Source organism: Trichosurus vulpecula, chromosome 3, assembly GCF_011100635.1.
Source record: "Trichosurus vulpecula isolate mTriVul1 chromosome 3, mTriVul1.pri, whole genome shotgun sequence".
Classification (NCBI taxonomy): Eukaryota; Metazoa; Chordata; class Mammalia; order Diprotodontia; family Phalangeridae; genus Trichosurus; species Trichosurus vulpecula.
The window spans coordinates 190,937,743-190,953,516 of NC_050575.1; positions in this window are offsets into that span (position 1 = coordinate 190,937,743).

Here is a 15,774-nt window from a genome sequence, read left to right on the forward strand (position 1 = left end):
CGTTTTTGTATCATGGTCCCCCGCGGTGATGTGCTGGGAAATGTTTAACCGACTCTGTGGAATGGAAAAAAAAAAGTTTCACGCTTTTAAAGTTTAATTTGCATTACCAGCATTTACTCCATCACTTTTTAAAGTGACAATCAACAAGACAATAAATAAAACCCTAATTTCTACGTTTCCTCATTTCTGAGGTGTAGATGCTCACGTTGAAAATTTAACAATCTAATTGGGAGCCTCTTTGAGTTGACTCTTGCAAACCACTGCATGGACTGTGGGGAGTCTGAGAAAGTCTATCGAGCAGGTCACAGAATAATGTTTTCAAATGAATATAACAACATACATAGGACTAAGGAAGAAAACAATTATATAAGGAAGAAAAGAAACTATTTTTAAAAACCAAGTTTATGGGAGCCTAAGTTAAAAGCCCTTGCCCTAAGAGCAAGCTGCTGAGCCAGTACCCATTTGCATTGGTAGAGGGAGTTTCCCAACAATGTGAGTTCCCTACCCAGATAAAATCATAGATGCCTGAGGTAAAAGAGTTAAAAAAAAAAACTGTTCATATTTAATTATTAAGGCACTCCATTGCTCAGGAAATTCCATTATGAAAGCTGAATGCACATGTGTGTGTTGTAGCAGTTTGGTGGAACTTATGAGCCTCCTTTCAGAAAAAATGTTTTTAAATAATTGAAGGAAATGATAAATTGCATGTATAAATAAGTTGAAAATAAATGTGTAACTTCTTCCCCCGCCCCCAGCCCCATTCAAGTTCATGGACCCCTGAAATCTGTCCAGGAGCCAGTGGACCTAGAGGCCCTTTCTTACATTTAGAATAAAATGCAAACCAATCCCTGTGTATTTGGAATTTAAGGACCTTCATAAATCTATCTCCAGCCTGCTTTTCCAGGCATATTCCACATTACCGTCTACTCATGCTGCATTCCTTCCAAATTGTCCAGAATTTCCATCTCCAAATCTTTCTTTGCAAAAGCAGGTTTCTCCTACCTGGTATTTGTAGTCTCTCCTCAAAGAACCTTTAGCTTCTTTCAAATATCTGCCCAAGTGCTGGTTCTTAGAAGAAATTTATTCTTACTTGCTAGTGTTCTCCAAGAAATTATTTTATATTTTATTTTCCATGTACATATTTTTTCTTGAAATAAGCTCCTTAAAACAGACTAGTGTTTTTTGTCTTTATATCCCCAGCACCTTGCATAGTTCCTGGCACATAGCAGAGGCTTCATAAATGCTTGTTAAAGGCAGTTTTCAGAGGAAGAAATTAAAGATATCTGTAGTCATATGAAAAAATGCTCTAAATCACTATTGATTAGAGAAATGCAAATCAAAACAACTCTTAGGTACCACATCTTTCTTGTCAGATTAGCTAGCAGGACAAAACAGAAAAATGATAAATGTTGGAGAAGATGTGAGAAAATACATTGTTACATTGTTGGTGGAGCTGTGAACTGATCCAGCCATTCTGGAGAGCAATTTGGAACTACGCCCAAAGGGCTATAAAAATGTGCATACCCTTTGACCCAGCAATACTAACTTCTAGGACTGTATCCCAAAGATATCACACAAGTGGGAAAGGGACCCATATGTACAAAAAATACAACAGCTCTTTTTGTGGTGGCAAAGAATTGGAAATCAAGGGGATGCTCATCAATTGGGGAATGGCTAGACAAGTTGTGGTATATGAATGTAATGGAATACTATTGTGCTGAAAGAAATGAGGAGCAGACAGACTTCGAAAGGCTTACATGATCTGATGCTGAGCAAGGGGAGCAGAACCAGAAGAACATTATACATGATTACAGACATACGGTATCTGTGATAACTAACTTTGATATACTGGCTCTTCTCATACAAAGTTCAAAGACAGCTCCGAAAGACTCATGATGGAAAAAGCTATCCACATTCAGAGAAAGAATTATGGAGCCTAAATGCAGATTGAGACAAACTATTTGCTCTCTTTTTTTCCCTTCTTTTTTGGTTTTGTTTCTTGTTTCTCATGATTCATCCCATTGGTTATAATTCTTCTTTACGACTTGACTATTGCAAAAAGAAGTTTAATGAAAAGGTATATGTAGAACCCATATTGGATTATATGCCATCTGGGCGGGGGGAGAGGAAAGGGGAGAAAATTTGGAACTCAAAAACTTGTGGAACTGAGTGCTGTAAACTAAATTAAAAAAATAAATTAAAAAAATTAAATTATGGAGTAATTAGCAAACAGATTTTTTAAAAATAAATGCTTGTTAAAATAAATGGAAATGAAATAACTTTTTTTGCCAAGATTTTGCCTATAAACCTGTACTGATTCATCTCCACCAGAAAGCTTCTCCTGATTAGAACCTACCACCTTAGCAATACTACATTATGTCCCTGACACTGGGATGCCCTCATAATTACTGTCTACATGGAATCCTAGTGTGTTACAGCTAAAATTGCTGCCTCCCTGAAGCACTGACTGGATTGCTAACAGAAAAGGCTATTTTTACCCTTAACCATTTAATACCAATCTCCTAGTACATAATAACACATGTTTGTACATTGATTAAATTTTACATGATTTTTCTCACAGCAACTGTGTGATGTAGGAAAGGAAACCATTCCTATCCTTTTTTTTTGCAGTCAAGGGAACTCAGGGTTAAATAACTTCATAGTCATACGCATCACCTCACCTTGGAGTCATGAGCTAAATAACTCAATATAAGTGTTTGTTTAATGTTGAGTAATGTAGCACATAATTTGCATAACAAGGTCTACCTAATCCAAGGGAATTTAATTACTAGACATATCAAAAACAAAGAGGTTTTTAAAGTATGGATTCATCTGATATTGGTCCCAAAAACATAGTTTTTGGCTAACTGACCTTCTTGCCATCCAGAAGTTTTTTAAGTGATAGCTACACATTTTACCATCTTATATGAATAGTGTAGCAGTATTCTTGCCCAAGAGGAAAAAGGAAGATGGAAAGCTACCAAACTGTGGTAATTGCCCATATTTATTGATCTTCCTGCTGACTTAATATAATGGTGTTTAAAAGGAAGAAGTCAAGTTTATCTTTGCTTAAGTAATTTACTGTCTTAATGGGCCATTTTCACTTATATGAATATTTGGCATTTAACCATTTTGTAAAAAGCAGTTTACATTCCATTTCTGTGTTAATATATATTGCAGTTTCCTTGATTTTAGTTTATTAAGTTTTTATGTTTAAAAAACTCAGTAATAAGAATGCTCAAAAACTCTAAAGACAGATTTCTTAAGTCCATGAATTTGCTTTGTAAAAAAATTTGATAATTGTATTTCAGTATAATTGGTTTCCTTTGTAATTCTATATATTTTATTTTATGTATTTTAAAACATTCTGAGAAAGGGTTCATAGACTTCACCAGATTGCCATAACACAAAAAAATTTAAGGCTTTCTTTTCTAAAGGATCTCAGTGATTTGAGAGTTGCCTTCAACAATACGGACTGAAAGCCATCCAAGACTGCCAAAACTATGCAACTCCTAATTTTCCCAAGAGTTTAGTACTGGAGGTCCACCCAATATAAGAGAGGCCCTTTCTTGCTTTCTGTCAACATCTTAAGTATACCAGTGGAGCATTCTGGCTGTCTACCTGTCTGTCATTCCCCATTCTTACCACATGACCAGTTCATCTTCTCTTCTTGTCATACAATTTCTTGATGACTTCTGTTCTTTGGAGTTCTTTGTTATATGTTGCAGCCTGCTCACACCTACCTTCCATTGTCTTCCATGATACTTATCTTCAGTGCTTTGAAGGTAGTAGTTCCATAACCTGATGCCAATATTCTGGTTGATTTCCTGAGGACAGCAAATGTTAAATTGAATGGAGAGAGTGTAAAAAGAGTGTACAATGATCCCATCTCAATAATTGTGGAGGCCCAGACTTCTCAGCTTAACCATGCAGAGCTATCTATGAACTAGATGTGAATAAAATCTAGGTATTTCTATCATATCAATCAATCTAAGACATAAGATAAGGTCTGAACAATCATTCAAAGGAGGAATGAAATGCTTTTGAGCCACTGGATGAAAGCAAATGAACCTCATAGGAAATGTATTATAGTGGTGGAGGAATGTCAGTAACTCCCTGTACAGCTTAGATAGAAACAGCAAGCCGGTTTGGAATCCAGGAATTCCAGTACCATGCCAGACTAGTAGTTAAGCATTTCTAGCCAAATCCTTGAAAGGGAATTATTTGGGGAGAAGGAGAGAGTTTCTGTCTCTTTTCCATCTCTACCTTGACCAGAGGATAACTTCATAAACTTTGAAAAGTTAGACTTCTCATGGGTGTCAGACTCCATGAAACAAAAAGAAATATTTTTTTTAAAGTCAAAAGGCTGAAAAAATAGAAGAAAATGTAACATATCAAATCTAGAAAACAGATCAAGGAGAGATCATCTAAAAATCATTGACATATCAAGACATACACAGGAACTATATAACTGAATTACAAAATGCTATATATACAAACAAAGACATCCAAATAATTGGAGAAACATTAATTGCTCATGGGTAGGCCAAGCCAATATAATAAAGATGACAGTCTAGCTAGGTACCAATTAGTGTGAACAACAAATCCTGTGAAATGGCCACATTATTCAAATTCACACTATTCAAAGTTATAATTGCATATGTAAAATATCATAATTTGTTCTAGTCCCATTTAAATATAAAGTGAAAATAAGTTTTTAATCTATTTATTATTATGACAGTAATGAATAAGAAAACTGTAGCACAGTGGATAGAGCACTGGACTTGGAATCAAGAAGACTCATCTTCAAGAGTTCCAATCTAGCCTCAGAGACTAGCTGGGTGACCCTGGACAAGTGACTTAGTGCTGTTTCTCATCTGTAAAATGAGCTGGAGAAAGAAATAGCAAACCACTCTGGTATCTTTGCCAAGAAACCCCCAAAATGGGGTTATGAAGAGTTGGATGTGACTTGAAATGACTGAACAATTTCTCATTCAAGTTTATTGAAAAGTAACTGAATAGTTAGAAAAGCAAATTTTTTAAAATTAAAAAATGACTGAATATTGTATCTAAAGATAAATCTGTGCTGATGACATGATAAAATGGTCATTATTGTCATTTAAAATATTTTATTAGCATAGATTAGTTATTCTTTTAACCTTTTGAAATACAGTGGTAGGTACAGAGAACTTTATCCAAATCTCAGTGAATTTGCAGGTTCACCTTTTCATACAATGAACCAAATATAGTTAGATGACCTAGGGTGTTATCTGAAATCAATGATGCTTTAAACACAATATTGTTGTCCTAACAATATTTTTAAATAGCTGGGCTAAAATAACCTGAAAACCTGTCTTTGGAATCAGCTTTAGTCACCTATGCTTTCTTATAACTAGAGTCAACTGATGACTGTAGCCCCCTTAAACTGTGAGGATCAAAGATAATAAATAACCATTAGTTTCATCACCTCCCAATACAAGTGTATATGATTCTTAGACACTTTAAATCCAGGTTGAGATTTTTCCTTCTTAGAAATGTAAGATCTGGAAGCCATCCTTTTATAGAATAAACCTGTTTCATCCACGTTAAAAATGTATCGGTCAGTATATCCACCTTCTTCAATTATTTTCTACAGAACATCAGGATATTTAGTTGCCATCTCCTCATCTGCACTGAATATTTCTCTGGTAATTTTGGTATTATGTAATTGAACTCACATTTTCAAGTGATTAAGATAATCAACGCTTCATTATCCATTTCATTTCCATTTTCTTTCTCTGTCTTAAACTTGAAGCTTTTGTCTAAATGGCTGCTCTGCTAAGACGAATGTGTTTTTGATTCTATCTTCAATCCATACAGCTAACAGATGCTCCATTTCTTTCATGGTAGCACTTCTGTTCTTTGTAGCTGCTTGCAAATCACAAAAAGCTGATGTAATTTTGCCTTTTTTATTTCACCTGTAGGTTTTATAATATCTTTGTATCATAGATACAGGCATTTTGGAATCCTTTCCTATTTTAGAGGTACTATAACAATATTTATGCTGTTCAATTATATCAACTTTTGTCCTAATGTAACAACCCTCTTCTTTCTTGTGTTGGCAGTGTTTCCACTTGAAGTACCCTTCCTTTTGTCCATTTTGTTAAGGGCTATTAAAAAAAATTAACACCACTATTGGTAATATGGTATGCAGCAGCATATTACATCCACATGAGATGATAGGAATGCAGTCTGCTGACTGAATGGCATGTTAAAAACCCTCAACTGGGGGGGGGGGGGGTGGAGCCAAGATGGCAGCTGGAAAGCAGGGATATGCTTGAGCTCCCACCCAGGTCCCTCCAAAAATCTATAAAAAATGTCTCTGAACAAATTCTAGAACTGCAGGACCCATGAAATAGCAGAGGGAAAAAGGGCTCCAGCCCAGGACAGCCTGGATGGTCGCTGGGTAAGGTCTATGTGCACAGAGCTGGGAGCAGAAAGGAGCAGAGCCCAGCTTGGGCTGAGCCTGGACCAACCAGACTAGGAGCCAGGAGGAACAGGCCCTAGCTCCCTGAATCAGTGAGCTGTGGCAGTTATCAGACTTCTCAGCCCACAAACACCAAAGACAACAGTGAAGGTTAGTGGGAAAAGCTGCGGGGACAGAGTGAAGGAGTTTGCGGTTCAGCCACCACCCCTGGGGGCAGTAGAGGTGGTGCAGCTACAGAACTACAACTGCAGTTGCTTCCTACCCCAGGCCCACCTGGTGGGAAGAATTAAGTGGTGGATCAGAGCAGGAGTGCAGAGCCTGCTTAAGATCTGAGTCCAGTCCAGGTTGGAGGTCCCTGGGGGAGGAGGAGCATTGGTGTGGCAGAGCTAGGTGTATAGAAATAGGTCTGAAAACAACAGCATATCCCCTCAAGCTTGGAACAAAGAGCTCTCTACTCTACAAGCAGTCATATCCTGACAAAAAACTCAAGGGTCAACTAGTTGGCTGGGAACATGGCCGGGCAGCAAAAATGGACTCAGATTCAGACTCAGACTTTGGAATCTTTCTTTGGTGACACCATAGACCAAAACATACAACCAGAAGAAGTCAACAAAGTCAAAGAGCCTACATCAAAAGCCTCCAAGAAAAACATGAACTGGTCTCAGGCCATGGAAGAGCTCAAAAAGGATTTGGAAAAGCAAGTTAGAGAAGTAGAGGAAAACTTGGGAAGAGAAATGAGAATGATACAAGAAAACCATGAAAAACAAGTCAATGACTTGCTAAAGGAGACCTAAAAAAATACTGAAGAAAACAACACCTTAAAAAATAGTCTAATCCAAATGGCAAAAGAGCTCCAAAAAGCCAATGAGGAGAAGAATACCCTGAAAGGCAGAATTAGCCAAATGGAAAAGGAGGTCCAAAAGACTATTGAAGAAAATACTACCTTAAAAATGAGATTGGAGCAAATGGAAGCTAGTGACTTTTTGAGAAATCAAGATATTATAAAACAGAACTAAAGGAATGAAAAAATGGAAGACAATGTGAAATATCTCATTGGAAAAACCACTGACCTGGAAAATAGATCCAGGAGAGATAATTTAAAAATTATTGGACTACCTGAAAGCCATGATCAAAAAAAGAGCCTATATATCATCTTTCAAGAAATTATTAAGGACAACTGCCATGATATTCTAGAGCCAGAGGGTAAAATAGAAATTGAAAGACTCCACCAATTGCCTCTTGAAAAAGATCCCAAAAAGAAAACTCCTAGGAATATTGTCACCAAATTCCAGAGCTTCCACATCAAGCAGGCAGAAAGAAATAATTTGAGTATTGTGGAAACACAATCAGAATAACACAACATCTAGCAGCTTCTACATTAAGGGATCAAAGGGCTTGGAATATCATATTCTGGAGGTCCATGGAGCTAGGATTAAAACCAAGAATCACCTACCCAGCAAAACTGAGTATCATGCTCCAAGGCAAAATATAGACTTTCAATAAAATAGAGGAGTTTCAAGCTTTCTCAGTGAAAAGACCAGAGCTGAATAGAAAATTTGACTTTCAAACACAAGAATCAAGAGAAGCATGAAAACGTAAACAAGAAAGAGAAATCACAAGGGACTTATTAAAGTTGAACTGTTTTGTTTACATTCCTACATGGAAACATGAGGTGTGTCATTCATGAGACCTCAGTATTAGGGTTAGCTGAAGGGAATATACAGGGTGAGTTGAATATGAAGGGATGATATCTAAAAAAAATCAAATTAAAGGATGAGAGAGGAATATATTGAGGAGGGAGAAAGGGAGAGATAGAATGGGGTAAATTTTCTTGCATAAAGTGGCAAGAAATAGCAGTTCTGTTGGGAGGGAAGAGGGGGCAGGTGAAGGGGAATGAGTGAATCTTGCTCTCATCAGATTTGACCTGAGGAGGGAATACCATACACACTCAATTGAGTGTCTTACTCCACAGGAAAGAAGGAGGAAGGAGATAAAAAAAGGGGGATGATAGAAGGGAGGGCAGATAGGGGAAGGAGGTAATCAAAAGCAAACACTTTTGAAAAGGGACAGGGTCGAGGGAGAAAATTGGATAAAGGGGGATAAGATAGGAAGGAGCAAAATATGGTATTTTGAGTATTGTGAAGGGTTTTGCATAATGATACACATGTGGCCTATGTTGAATTACTTGCCTTCTTAGGGAGGGTGGGTGGGAAGGGAAGAGGGGAGAGAATTTGGAACTCAAAGTTTTAAAAGCACATGTTTAAAAAAAAGTTTTTGCATGCAACTAGGAAACAAGATATATGGGCAATGGGGCATAGAAATCTATCTTGCCCTACAAGAAAGTAAGGGAAAAGGGGATGGGGGGGGAGTGGGGTGACAAAAGGGAGGGCTGACTGGGGAATGGGGCAATCAGAATATATGCCATCTTGGAGTGGGGAGGGAGCGTAGAAATGGGGAGAGAATTTGTAATTCAAACTCTTGTGAAAATTAATGCTGAAAACTAAAAATATTAAATAAAAAAGAGTCTTACATAAAAAAAATAAAAAAAACCCTCAACTGGCTCACATGTATCACATTAATTGAATTTTGGCTCACATTAAATTTGACCTGGTATCACTTAACAATTCACACTAAATTGAGTTTCACATTATTCAAATTCACATTAACTGTAACATAGTTGCACTACAAAATTAATGTATTTATCCAGTGCCATGCCAATCAAATTACCAAAGAAGTGCATTATAGACCTAGAAAAAATAATAAACTCATCTGGAGAAACAAAAATATCAAGAATATCAAGAGAATTGATGAAAAAAGGGGGAAGAAAGAGACCTAGCAGTACCATATTGCAAACTACACTTCAAAGTAGTAATCATCGAACCAATTTAATACTGGACAAGAGATAGAAAGATTGGTCAGTGGAACAGATTAGGTAAACAATATACAGAAGCAAAAAAGCACAGCAGTCTTGTTTATGATCCCAACAATTGGGACAAGAACTCACTTTTCAACAATAACTATTAGGAAAAATAGAAAGCAATCAGGAAGCCACTAAGTATAGATTAACATCTCATATCATACCAAGATAATACTCCAAATGGGTATAGGACTTCCATATAAAGAGTGATATCATAAACAAATTAGAGAAGCAAGGAAGAAATTATCTGTCAGATCTAGGGATAGGGGAAGAGTTTATGATCAAATAAGAGATAGAGAGGATCGCAGAAAATAAAATAGATATTTATTCATGAAGTTTAAATGTTTTTGAAGAAATAAAACCAAGGCAGCTAAAATTAGAAAGAAAGTAGGTGAATGCGGGGTGGGGTGGGGAGAATCTTTGTAGCAAGTTTCTCTCATAAAAGTTTCATTTCTAAGGTATATAAGATTCAAGTTTATCAGAGTAAGAGCCATTATTCAATTGATAAATGGTCAAAGGATATAACCAGACAAGTTTCAGGGAAAGAAATCCCAATTATCAACAATCATATGAAAAAAAATGTTCTAAATCACTAATAATATGGCCCACAACTTATTTTGTGTGGCCTGCAAGATAAGAATGGTTTTTTTTTTTTGCATTTTTTTTTACATAAAATGCATGGGGAATAGTTTGCTAACCCCTAATCTAGAATCCTCTGGAATTGTGATTGGTCATTATGCTGATCAAAGTTCCTAAATTTTTCAGAGTTGATTGTCTTTACAATAATGTTGTGATTGCATAAATTGTTCTCCTGGTTCTTCTTACTTTACTCTGTATCAGTTCATACAAGTCTTTCCAAGTTTCTCTGATACTATCCCTTCATGGTTTCTTCTAGCACAATGGTATTTCATCACATTCATGTAACATAACTTGGTCAACCATTAGTAAATAGGTTTTCCCTCAACCTCTAATTCTTTGCTAAGACAAATGTATTTTTTATTACAAACTTCAATCCATATAGATAAAAGATGTTCCATTCCTATCCCTGTATCACTTCTATGCCTCGTAATCATTTGCAAACCACAAAAAGCTGATGTAACTTTGCCTTTTTCTTTCATTTTACATAGGTTTTTAAAAGAAATACATACATACATATATATATATATATATATATATATATATATCCTGTACCGCAGATTCAGGCATTCAGGAATGTCCTCCTAAAGTAAAGTTATTAATGGCCATGTTCTAGAGTGAAGACCTAATTTCTGCCAGACTGCTTTCTACTTCTCCCAATAGTTTTTTGTTGAATAATGAGTTCTTGTCCCAATTGCTGGGATTTGGGATTTATTAAACACTAGACTTTTTACATTTTACATAAAAAAATGTAAAAGCTATTCCTATCTCATGGGTTGGACAAAAACAGTTGGTAGACTGGATTTGACCTGCAGGCTGTAGTTTGCTCTAGATGAAACAAGTTATCTGCTTCTTGATAGAGAGGTGATGGACTCAGAGTACAGATTAAGGCAATTTTTTTTATATAGCCCATATGGAAATTTATTTTGACTGACTATACACGTTTGTCTTTCTTGATTTCTCTAATGTGGGGGAGAGTGAGAGAGAGAGAAAGACACATACACACACACACACACACACACACACACAGAGAGAGAGAGAGAGAGAGAGAGAGAGAGAGAGAGAGAGAGGGAGAGAGGAATGCAAATCTGAGAATAAAATAAAATTAAAAAAAAAACAATGGATCATCTGAAAGTTATGACCAACAAAAGAGCCTAAATATTATAGTTCAAGAAATAATACAAGAAAACTGCCTAGAACCAGAGGGCAAAGTAAAAAATAGAAAGAAGCCACTGGACACCTTCTGAAAGAAACATCAAAATAAAAACTCCCAGGGATGTCATAGTAAAAATCCAAGCTTCCAAGTCAAAGAGTCAGTTACTCAACTAGCATTTATTAAGAACCAACTATGTGCCAGGCACTGTGCAAAACACTGGGGATACAAAAAAAGGCAAAAGATGTAGCTTACAGTTTAATGAAATGACAACACACAAACAAATAAGTGTTTCAACAATCCGGCTAGCAGCTGCTGTGGGGGTGTAAAACCAACAACAACCAGCTCACAGAACACTGCAAGCCCATGTTCTTTTGATCTGCTTTACTAAGGAAAGCAACATTAAGGGATTAACGATCTTACTTTAATCCAGCATACAAATATCATTCACTTAGATCAGGGGGAAAAGCCAGCATCCTGAATTTTAGAGCAAACATAAACAAATTACAAACATCAACAGACAGACCTTGCCTGGTTCAAATCTTAATATATAGTTACCAGCATGTCAGTTCAGCTGGGAGCTCAACAAGAGCTGGCCCAGAGTCATGCAATACTCCTGCTGTGAGTCAGAGCTTCGAAAAAAGAAACCCAAACTCTGGTTTTATATCTTTTTCGGGGTCAAGGTTGAGTCACACATGCAACTCATCCATATGATCTAAAATTGTTACAAAAATGTGACTTAAACCCATATGGTCTAAAAGCCTCACAAACATGTCCCTGAAACCCATGTAAGCTAGGCTTTCCCTTGAGGCAAGGAGGTCATCAAGGACTCCTAATTTAATCAAGGAAATAAAGGCCAAACTTTTCAAGGGCACTTGGTTGAATTAAGTGCTACGAGCCCATTTTGATTGCCAATACAACAAGATACAGTATAAGTTAGAGACAATCAATGAGGGAAAGGTACTAATATTAAAAGGAATCAGGAAACACTTCTTGTGTAAGGTAGACCTTTAGCTGAGACTTGAAGAAAACTAGGGAGTCTTAAGAGGTAGAGGGAGTTCTAAGCATGGAGAACAGTCAGTGAAAGACTAATTTGACAGCTGAGTGTAATTTGAAGTAGAATGAGAAGAGATTTGAGGTAGGGAGACCGCCTAGCAGACCAACAAACACACCAACCAACTATTGTAACTATTGCAATAGTCCAGGAGTAAGGTGATGAGGACCCACACCAGGATAGAAAAACAGGTACATTAATGCATTGTTAGTAGACTTGTGAATTCATCCAGCCATTCTGGAAAGTAATTTGGAACTATGCCTGAAGAGTCACTAAACTGTGTATCCCTTTGACCCAGCAATACTACCACTAGAAATATGCTTCTATCTGTACCCTACTCTGTATCTGGAGATGGATAGTGTGTTTCATCATGAGTCCTTTGGAAATGTGGTTGGTCATTATGTCAATCAGAATTATTAAGGCTTTCAAAGTTGATTATTTTACAATATTGTTGTTATTGTATAAATGGTTCTCTTGGTTCTGCTCACTCCCTTTGCATCATACAAGTCTTTCTTACACCATATAAGTAGTTTCTGCCACACTGCTTTGTAGTTTTCCCAACAGTTTTTGTCCAATAGTGAGTTCTTATTCCCAAAGCTGGGTTTTTTACCAATCTCCCTTAATTCTAGTCCCTTCCTTCTGTTAATTATTTCCAATTTATCCTGTACACACACACACACACACACACACACACACACACACACACACAGCTTGTTTGTACAGTTTGTCTGTTGTCTCCCTTATTAGACTATGAGCTTTTTGAAATCAGGAACTTTCTTTTATCTTTCCTTTATTCCTAGTACTTAGTGCAGTGCCTGCCCAATAAACATAAATTAACCCAGCTGACTATAAAGATAAACAGCTTTGAAAGATTTAACAATTTCAGAGAACGTATAATGAAACATGCTTCTCACCTCCTAATTGAGAGGTATTATAATCATGGTGCTGATTGAGAAATATATATTTATCTAGGTAGATGATCAATGCAGAAATTTGTTTTGGTTAAACATATATATTTGTTACAAAGGTTTTTATTTCCTTTCTTTTTTTCTTTTCCAACGGGGGGAAGTGAGAGAAAGGGAAAATAGATTTTTCATTAATTGAAAAATAATAAAATTAAATTAAAAAACAAAGTTCCCAGAAAACTACATTCTAGGGAAAATGGATCATTGGAATATGAAGCTGTATCTTTTGAAGAATATATCCAGTCTTTAATTTCTCAAGGACATGTAACCCAAAACTTTTGAAGACTGAAAGCCATTAGAAAATTGTAGAATTTCAGACTTGAAAGGGTGCTCAGTGGCCATCTAGTCCAATCAATACACAAAAAAGAATCCCCACTAAAAGGTAACAGATAAATGGTAATACAGCCTTTGTTTGAATAGTCTCCAACAGTGGGGCCCACCACTTCCCAACATAGTCTGGTCTACACCTGAATAGCTCTTTTTTAGGAAAGTTTTTCTTACATTAAGAAACTAATTTTCCTTACATTACTTACATTTACTTCTTTGCAGCTTCCATCTGTTGCTCCTGCTCCTTGTCTCTAGGGCCAAGCAAAACAAGTCTAATCTCTTTTCTACAAGATAACCCTTCAAATACTTAAACACAATTATGATGTCCCCTCAACAAATCTCTTCAGAAGTCTAAACATCCCTAGTTTCTTTATAGCCTTCATATGGAATGGACTAATGGACCTTCAAAATTCTGGTTGCCCTTATCCTGAACACATTCCAGTTTATCAATTTATCAGTTTATCCAAAACTGTAGTACCCAGAGCTCAACAAAATGTTCCAGTTGTGGTCATTGTCGACCTAATCTCATTTGAAGTTTTAGCACTCTTGGTAGTATTATTTTAGGACTGTGCCATTTTTTGTATTCATCTTCTGCTGCTTACCCTTGCTTGTGTCTTTTTTTTTCTTTTAATGGACCTGTGAAATGCTGATAGGAAAATTCTCTCTACCAGGGCAGGTCAACATGTGTTCTGTAACTTATACTCTTAGAGAGCTGCCTGGAACACTGAGAGGGTAAGTGACTTACCCAGAGTCACATAGCTAGTGTCAGAGGCAGGACTTGAACCCATATCTTCCTGATTCTGAGGCTGACTCTCTATCCACTCTATCATGTTGCCTCTCATACATATCTTTTTAAAACCTAAATTGATCGGTTGTCTATTCATCAATATAGAATTTTTTAGACAACTTCTATTTTTTACTCCTCATTGGAGTTGTTGCCCTTTCTAGTTTCAGAATTTCATTATGTATGTATGGGTATATGTATAATATATATATATATATGTATATATTTCAATCAACAAAAATCTACCTTCTATTCCTCCTCTGCTCCCCATCCCCCATCCCCATTGAGAATGAAAGAAAACCAAAACCCCTGTTACAAACATGTATAGTCAAGCAAAGCAAATATTCCCATTGGCCATGTCCAAATATGTCCTCATTCTTAACTAAGTCCTTTTTCTGTCAAGAGGTACGTAGTGTGTTTTATGATGACTCCTCTGGAATTGCAATTGGTCATTGCACTGATCAGAGTTTCTAATTTTTTCCTAGTTGTTTGTCTTTACCATATTGTTGTTGCATAAATTGTTTTCCTGGTTCTATTTACTTCATTTTGCATCGCTTCATATAAATCTTCCCAGGTTTCTCTGAAACCATTCCTTTCATCATTTCTTTCAGCACTTTCAGCACAATAATATTCAATCACATTTCTATATCATAACATGTTCAACCATTCCTCAGTTTATGGTTATCTCTTCAGATTCCCATACTTTACAACCTCAAAAAGAGCTGTAAATATTTTTGTACGTCCTTAGGGTTTGCTTTGCTTTGGACTAATCCGTCCCTTAATCTACCCTCCCTCCAATTCCCCTTTCTCCCTCCTATATGCCTGTTGAATGAAATGTATTTTTTTTACCCATTCCTTCTTTTTACCCTTCCCTTCTTTGACCAGTTTGATGAGTGAGGTTTAAGTGTCAGCCACTCCCTCCACTCTGCTTCTGGGTTCTGAGCTACGCTTCTGACAATTTCTCCTCTTTCAGTATATAAGCTAGGGCCTGAGATTGCTGGAGCTGGCGGGGACCTGAACAGATCTTTTCTACTATCTGTCTTGAATCTGTGTCCTAAAACTGAGTAGTGTCAGTTAACATGTCTCAGATGGGTCTGGGATGCCTTCTTGCCCCTGTGGAGAGCCTCTCCCTGGGCACGTGCATGTCTTCAGCACCAGGACACATCCCCAGTGTCCATAGACCTCTTTGATTCCTTATGCTGACCTGGGCTAGAAATATATCTCACTGTAACTTTTTCTTGGTTTTCCCCATCAGGGCTTAGTTTAGTGTGTTTTCTAAATCTGTTTGGAGGAATTTTGTTGAGGAGTTCACTGTACTGCTTCTATTAGTCTGTCATTTTGCCTCTGCCTCCCTGAATTTCATTCTTGAGAACTTCCTATACCTCTTGGGCTGACTTCCCCTATAGAATTTTAATTCTTAATTCTTCTTTAACATCTTTCCTCTGAATCCTTTGAGATCTGTTTTCCCAAAA